General features: G+C 44.7%; 1 protein-coding gene and 1 long non-coding RNA gene across 4 annotated transcripts in view; one reads left to right on the forward strand and one right to left on the reverse strand.

The window, feature by feature from the left end:
* Positions 1–7,500, forward strand: part of LOC147031777 (ras-related protein M-Ras-like) — a 787,730-nt gene that overhangs the window by 377,872 nt on the left and 402,358 nt on the right. The gene's annotated exons all lie outside the window — the stretch shown is intronic.
* Positions 4,549–7,500, reverse strand: part of LOC147031779 (uncharacterized) — a 5,736-nt gene continuing 2,784 nt past the window's right edge. Inside the window, exons 1-2 of the long non-coding RNA XR_015054393.1 lie at positions 5,312–7,500; positions 4,549–4,862 (exon numbers count right to left, since the gene is read on the reverse strand). The exon at positions 5,312–7,500 is cut by the window's right edge and continues 2,784 nt beyond it. This is a non-coding gene — a long non-coding RNA (uncharacterized LOC147031779). The remainder of the gene's footprint in view (positions 4,863–5,311) is intronic.

The following is a 7,500-nucleotide window of genomic DNA, read 5'->3' on the forward strand; positions in this document are numbered from 1 at the left end:
TCGCCGAATGGTCGATTTAGCTAAGTACTTGCGCGAGTAGCGTACTGAGGAGTTGTACCACGCCACAGGACTACTCCGGACACAAAACGCTTAAGCGGCTCGTTCCGTGCTGCAGATATAACCGAGCAGAGTTATCATCGACCTCGACGGTTCAGATTATTTACCGGGCGTTTTAAACCCACTATCAATTCCTTACGTGATGCAAGATGGAGATTCAATAAAAGGAAAAGACGAAGCAAAGCGGGAAACAGTTCAACAAGCAATGCACATTTATAACGGAATCACGGAAGGCACGTATATTACAGTCAAGCCAAAATGCAACAAAAGCAAATGCAATACGACCGAATTAAAGGGGCAATTATTTACAACACTTATACAGTTCTACTTGTCGGGACTAGGCGCCACATCACTCATTCCAAAAAGCAAAGGAAAGAAAACCACCCTCACAGGCAAGGAGGCAGACAGGTCCGTGGACCAAATGTGCGTGGAACCTGGAGGAGCGGCCAGGTCCACGAGACCAAGAAGGTCTTACCCGCGTCCTCGTGACGCGATGGCGGGCAAGCCGCAATGTCCGTGCCGCTGCGCCCTGACTCCGTGCCCCTGGCGTGGTCGGCGAGCCCTCTCCGGCGTGCTCCACGCAAGCAGTTTGGTTGGCACCACGTTTCGGGTGGGGGAGGAATGGGGCCCCCGGGCACTATCTCAGCGCGGATGGGGGGGTGAAATTGCTGATGCTCAGGGAGAGGGGAATGGCTGGCTGGCTTGGGTCCCGCGACAAAATGAGCGACCCCCACACCGCAACCTCAATGCCGACCGCCGTATTCACTCGACTCGAACTCGAACTCTTCACTCGCCCCGACCAGCTGCCTACAACTGGACCGCATGAGTCGCCTTGGGCTCGCGTCTTTATAGACCGCAGGAGGAGCCTATATGCAAATTTCAGGATCAAAACGCGATTGGAGGTGGGGCCACGCCACCCTCTGTTCAGCCATTGGTGCAGCAAAAAGGGGGCGTGAAGCCTTTTTGATCCGAATTCCTCTCGTAAAGAATCCACGTTCATCGCGCTTGGAGGCGGGGCCATACCACCCGACGCTCGCCCATTGGACGGAGAAAAAGGGGGCGTGAAGCCTTCCTGATCCGGATTTCTCCCTCGGAAAGGCCGCCATTCGCGCTCGCGGCTCGATGCGTTCGGCACCAATCGCCGAACGGGCCCGAGACAGCACGACGTTTGGTGTTGACTGGTGGTGTGGTCGATGGTTGTAGAAGGAGATAGGCGAAGGTGGTGGGGGGTTTGCTGTGGTGGTTTTGTGGTTGGCGGGGGTTGTTTGGGAATGGCGGTAAAGCGATGTTTGTGGGATGGAGTTGTGAAGGTAAAGGTAGTGGCTGTGTTCGTTGTTGGCGGCTTAATGGTCGAAAATAACAATAGAGAAAGAAAAATGACCAACTCAAAGCATCGTAGCCCGGATAAATCACACATATTCCCTCTATACAACGGGTTTAGGCTAACTACACATGAACTTACCGATATATCTCATCTGAGGACTCTTTATGGTGTAATGTGAATTTCCACAACCGTAACAATATATTTATATTTGTGTATATATATATATATATATATATATATATATATATATATATATATATATATATATATATATATATATATATATATATATATATATATATATATATATATGTCGAGATCAGGGTCTGCAATCAAGCAATGACTACACCAATCGTCGTAGAGAAGAGGTTTAATGCGCATCAAAAGTGTATACACGAGAGTAGAAAGGCACAGAATACCTACAGTATACCAGCCCAGTCAAAACTCTGGCCCGCAAGCAGTTTGGTTTACTTTATATATATTTTTCCTGCTCATCTGGTTTCTTTGAAAGTAACAACACCCCAGCAAATATTCTCTCCTGGCCTGACAAAGCCTTTATCTTTTCACAAGCAAGAAGATCTGTTATTGATCAGGCAGATCTTTATCACAATATATATTATCGTCTCATTCTGCTACAAGATGTTCCCCTTTGAACTATACCAAAACAGTGCTGATTTATAATTGGACTTCTCTGAGCCCAAGGCTCAAAGAATGTTGTTACAAGGGCCAACAAGAAAGCCAGATGTTCAGCTGCACGACAAAGAGACAGAGACAGAGACAGAGACAGAACGCAGACAGAGACAGAACGCAGACAGAGACAGAACGCAGACAGAGACAGAACGAGAGAGTGAGAGAGTGAGAGAGTGTGTGTGTGTGTGTGAGAGAGAGAGAGAGAGAGAGAGAGAGAGAGATATATATATATATATATATATATATATATATATATATATATATATATATATATATATATATATATATATATATATATATATATCCGACTGGCTTTGATTACCAACAGTCAAAAATGGTAGCTTACTGAGAGCATTTTAAATGCTTTGGCTTCCTCAATTAAATGCTACATTCAATTTTAAGAAAAGGTAATCCTGTTAATTTGGCTGCTTTCATCTTGGGAGCTGTTCAACAGCTCCACATTTGCCCCTCTGTTACTTAGAAACATAGTGGAAAAGGAACACCACAATTATAATATTTTTTAGAGATGGGATCTTGATGGAGCGGCAAGGTGGTAAAAAGGGAGTCTCGTCCAGAAGTGGCCCACTCTTCTGAGTAGCTCCAAGTGGGTCATTACGTCACGAAAGCTCCGCCCGCACTTTCTTGCTTCATAGAAAAGCCCCCCCCCCCTCCACCATCCCAACCAGCCCATCAAGACCCCACCTCTCTATAGAACAATGGATACATTTCAACAATTATAACTTGAATATAGGTCATGAGGAAGCAAAAATTACCTTTCAAAAAACAACTTACACAAAAAGATACATATATTTTCAACTAACTATGGTTCTTAATGACCAAGAATATAATTTTTATACACAACAAGTAAGAATCTATATATCGTGTTCTTTATGAACCAACAAAAAATATCAGCAAACAAGAATATAATTTTTATAAACAACAAGCAAGAATCTATATATTGTGTTCTTTATGAACCAACAAAAAGAATATCAGCAAACAAGAATATAAACTGCAAGCCAGAGTGAAAGAAAATTTTAAAGAAAAGTCCCAACATTTTCCAACAAGGCAATGTTCAGATAACATTTCTTTCCATCTTCGTCATCGGTGTGAGCAAGTCGAGACACTCATCCAATGTGAGCGTAAGCAGTGGGTCAACAGTCCCATTAAGTTCACAGTACTTTTCAGGGTCTATGGGTTGGGGAGGAAAACCAGAGTGAATTATCGGGGAGGGTAGAGACGGCGGAGGTGTTGGCAGCGGTTTGACCACAGCAACCACAGCAGGCTTCCCCAGGACCATCTCCGGTTTTGTTGTTTTCTTTGCTGTAGAAGAACAATGTCTCACGCACTCCCTGATTAGATTTTTAATACAAGTGATAACAATCACTGCTATGAAGATCATGAGCCCTATAAACAACCAATGGATTATCCAGGCTCCCCAACTCCCCAATATTCCCTTCAACCAAGATCCCATTGACCATCCCTTGTTAAAATCATGATATTTTGCACCTTCAGCTTTAATTTTTTTCAGCCAAATTATCAATTTCTTCTGAATTATCTGGAATGTATGTGCAGCATTCCACACCTATAACCGCACACGTCCCTCCTTTTTCTGCTAAAAGCATATCCAGAGCAATGCGGTTTTGCATCACGGTTGTCCGTATAGCTACCAGCTCGGCACTCGTTTTGTGAAATCCTTCGCTGGTGGTATTAGCAAGCTTTTCCAAAGATGCTGCCAAATTGATAATTTCCCTTGCACTTTTGCCTGCTCCATAAAAGGGGGAATGCAATCATGAAAAACCTCTCAACTTCTGAAATGGCTCTTTTCGATCTGACCTGTGGTACAAAGGGTGATTGGTCAGTGATCCGAATCCTGGGTAGTATAAATCCCAAAAAACATGATCCCCTCCATCCCACTGGTAGCCATGAGTATGCCTTATACCCACACACAAAATATGTACCATTTAGGGGTGCCTGAGGTTCAAGCAGGTTATTTACTTCGATTTTTACAGGTATGGTTGTTCCATTAATTCGCCCTTTTATGGTCACCATTTCATCCCCATGTCTAGCATAATACTGGCATGTTGATTCTCCTAAATGGGGTCCCCCCCTTGTCCTCTAACTAGACAAATCAATCCAATTTGTTTGTGCATGAGCTGAAAATGTGGGGGGTACTTTTCTAATCCCTCCCCCTTCTTCAATCCATCATAATTCGTTACTTTTATTGCTCTTGCCAGGCCCTGTCCCACAGCCTTTTGCTTAATAGTTCTGTACTTCGGGTAATACCAATGCTCATAGTTCGTGCAATTATAACCCCCCTTCTCCCAATTACTTTTTATCTCTACTATTCTACCTTCCACTGATGCCTTCTCTACTTTAGTTAAAACTGGTCTATCTTGTCTATGGACTATGTACCCACACATGTTCTCCCCCTGGAGTGGAACTGCAAACAAGGGTAATCCGTGTTTTCCCATATACGCCTTCCTAATGCAATTGATCCCAATGTTTACCTTTTTTCTTCCCTGTGCACCCTGTCACAACCCATTCCTTGTTTCCCCTACCATTGACCTACCAAACATTCTGATCTCTATGACATTCCCAAAATGTCCTCACTATCTGTTATTGTCCATATTATCACGATTATACACATGCTAATCAAACACTGCCACATCTGTCATAAACCTCCAGTAACATTTCTTTCTCTTTTCGATTTCCTGTATCCTTTTGCAATGAGATGCGTGAATCCATGATTGGCTTACCTTTTCTTGACAGCTCCTTGGGTAACCAATAATACCTGAAAAAGTCCAGTCCACTGCATCTTTAGGACGTTCCTCCAGTCGAACACCCTGTTGTCAAACTCTTTCACAATATTTATAAGCGTCACAAGAGTTAATCTTCATTTATATATGTCCATATATTTTCCAGACATTCTACCAATAATTATATGTACTGTTTGGCCTTGCCCTTAAATTGGCGACCAGGATCCCAGAGCCCTGAGCTCAACTTTCATTTACCACTAAACGAACCCCAGAGGGCTAACTCAGCCTGTCACTCCTTTAAGACTGGCAAAAAAAAAAAAATGAACATCAGTACACTGGTAATAGGGACACCGCATCAGCAGCACAGTCATGCTCCAACCAGTGATGCACCCAACAGCCCAAAGGCAGCACACACCACAAACATTTGATAACACATAGCTTCTTCCAAAACTTTCGATTTTACAAATTTTCGATTTTCTTCCACCTCTGCAAGTTCTTGAGTGTAACATATTCTCAGCACCTCCTTCTACATCATCCCCCTTTTGTTCGTGCAGCTCATTTTTATGAGCCAAAACGAGCAAAACCTTTTGGGTCACCACTTTGTTGTGGGGGCTGGGTATCAGCAGCAAGCACGACTGCTAGAGGGAGCAGTAGAGTTAGTTCCCCCGACCGCACCCTTCTTTCCCATTCATAAGTTGGTCGTCATCAGAGAACGTACATAGCCCCACGGTCTACCATTATGACAATACAATGCACAGAGAACCTTCCCAGGTACGGTGGCTGCTATGATATGAAAAACGCGTTTTTAAAATACCAACCGATGCTGACGTCAGAAGACAACAAATTCAGATCTCAACGTAAACAAAGATGTGAATTCTGCCTGCCCGAACCGACCCATGGGTTCACACCACTACCTTCACCACAGATGTATGTGCTCACCTGCACCCACCATTTGCTCACCCACTGACCCAGACGATCCTGATGGTGTAATTATCCCAATCGCCCCTTGGCGTCCTGGTGTTGCAGACTCCCCTTGCAGACCCCTGTCTCCAGCATTGCCCTGAGGGCCAATCATGCCATCATGACCACTTGGGCCTGGAGGTCCGATAGGACCTGAACCACCAACAGTTCCACTGCCTCCCGCTTCTCCAGGCGGTCCAGACAACCCAGTGGCTCCCTGGGCACCATCATGAAGCCCATAAGAAGCACATAAGGGCAGAGTCATTAGAATATAAAATAAATGGAAATTTATACACAAGCACCCATACAGGTGCTGCTTAAGGACTGGCCCCCACCAGACACACCCCCCCCAAAAAGGGACCCCGTTGGGTCGTTATTGATACTCCCCCCTCGGAGGGAAGGTGAGCTGGAGGTGAGAAGCTTCCTTGGACCTTCCTGCCTCGTGCAATCTTTGACAATCCGGCTCGATGGTACTCGAACCTGCAACTCGATACCGCTGCAAGCACCCGGTAGTCAGGTAGCGTTGGTTGCCAAATAACTCCCCCACAGGCGCTTGGCACGTATGCTCATCGAAAAGGCCGATGGTGGAAGGTAGCCAGGGAGGATGTCGTTGTTGTAGTTTTTTTCTTCATATGTGCTCAATATATTACTATCGATTTAACTATTCTTGACTAGCACACTTTGCGACATTAAATATCCTCTTATTTCCACAGTTCCCCTACACTGTGCCATCTGTACAGTATACACATATCAGGAATATGCTTTCACCCTCGGCTAGATTGCATACCGCAATTAGCACAGAATCACTTTCCAAGATGTTATTCCCAGTATACACGACATACCCTGACAGTTATGTCCAGTATCGGACATCTTTCGATGACCACATTTTACTCCAGCAGTGAGTCAACCAACACTGCCTAATCAGATATCATCCATTCATCCATTTGGACCACACTTCTGCAAAGCATTTGGTGCTGCCCAAAATAAAATAAAATAAAGTATTTTCCTCTGTTCCCGGCTGAGTTGTGTATGTAATTATGCCCACAGCCACAGTTGCGATTTTAACTCATTCTTCATTCAAACATGTCATGGTAATTGTTTTTAAAATCTGCCAAATTCTCAATTATCTTTTACATGAGCCTAAAGTAAATCCCAACACACACTCCGCACCTCACTTGCACGATTTGCATTTCCTCTTTCAAACCGTCAAGCACAGTCTATTGTTTGTGGCTCTTGGCGACTCCTGACTCTCAGTATTCCTGGTTCCTGAGGTTGACTCAGCCTGTCATTCCACCCAGGTTGGTGAGATGATTTTTTCCAATGTGTGTATCGGTGGAGGGACACTGCATCATTTGCACTAACACGTCCTTGTGACAATTGATACTAATCTGTCGCCACGTACTGCACATAACTGACGACTCGAGTCCCGACCCATGCCCATCATGACAGCAGCTGTGCCCCTGCACGTTCGAGCAGCAGTTTTGTAGCTTAATGTTCAGGGTGCCTGCAATAACTTGCCAACTCTTCGTAAAAAGCATCGTGAGATCTTTAATGTTCACGAACCGATGTTAGCAAACTTTGCAGTGCATGTGAAACACCAGGATGGAAGTTTTAGAGCTGCGTTGAGATTTGAACCGAGGCTGCACAGCTCAAAGGGCAGCCATACCTCCAGACTCTTCGGAGGTGCAGGGGGCTGTAGGGGGTTGGCACATT

Source organism: Eptatretus burgeri, chromosome 2 (genome assembly GCF_056783735.1).
Source record: "Eptatretus burgeri isolate ZD-2024b chromosome 2, Ebu_testis_v1, whole genome shotgun sequence".
NCBI lineage: Eukaryota > Metazoa > Chordata > Myxini > Myxiniformes > Myxinidae > Eptatretus > Eptatretus burgeri.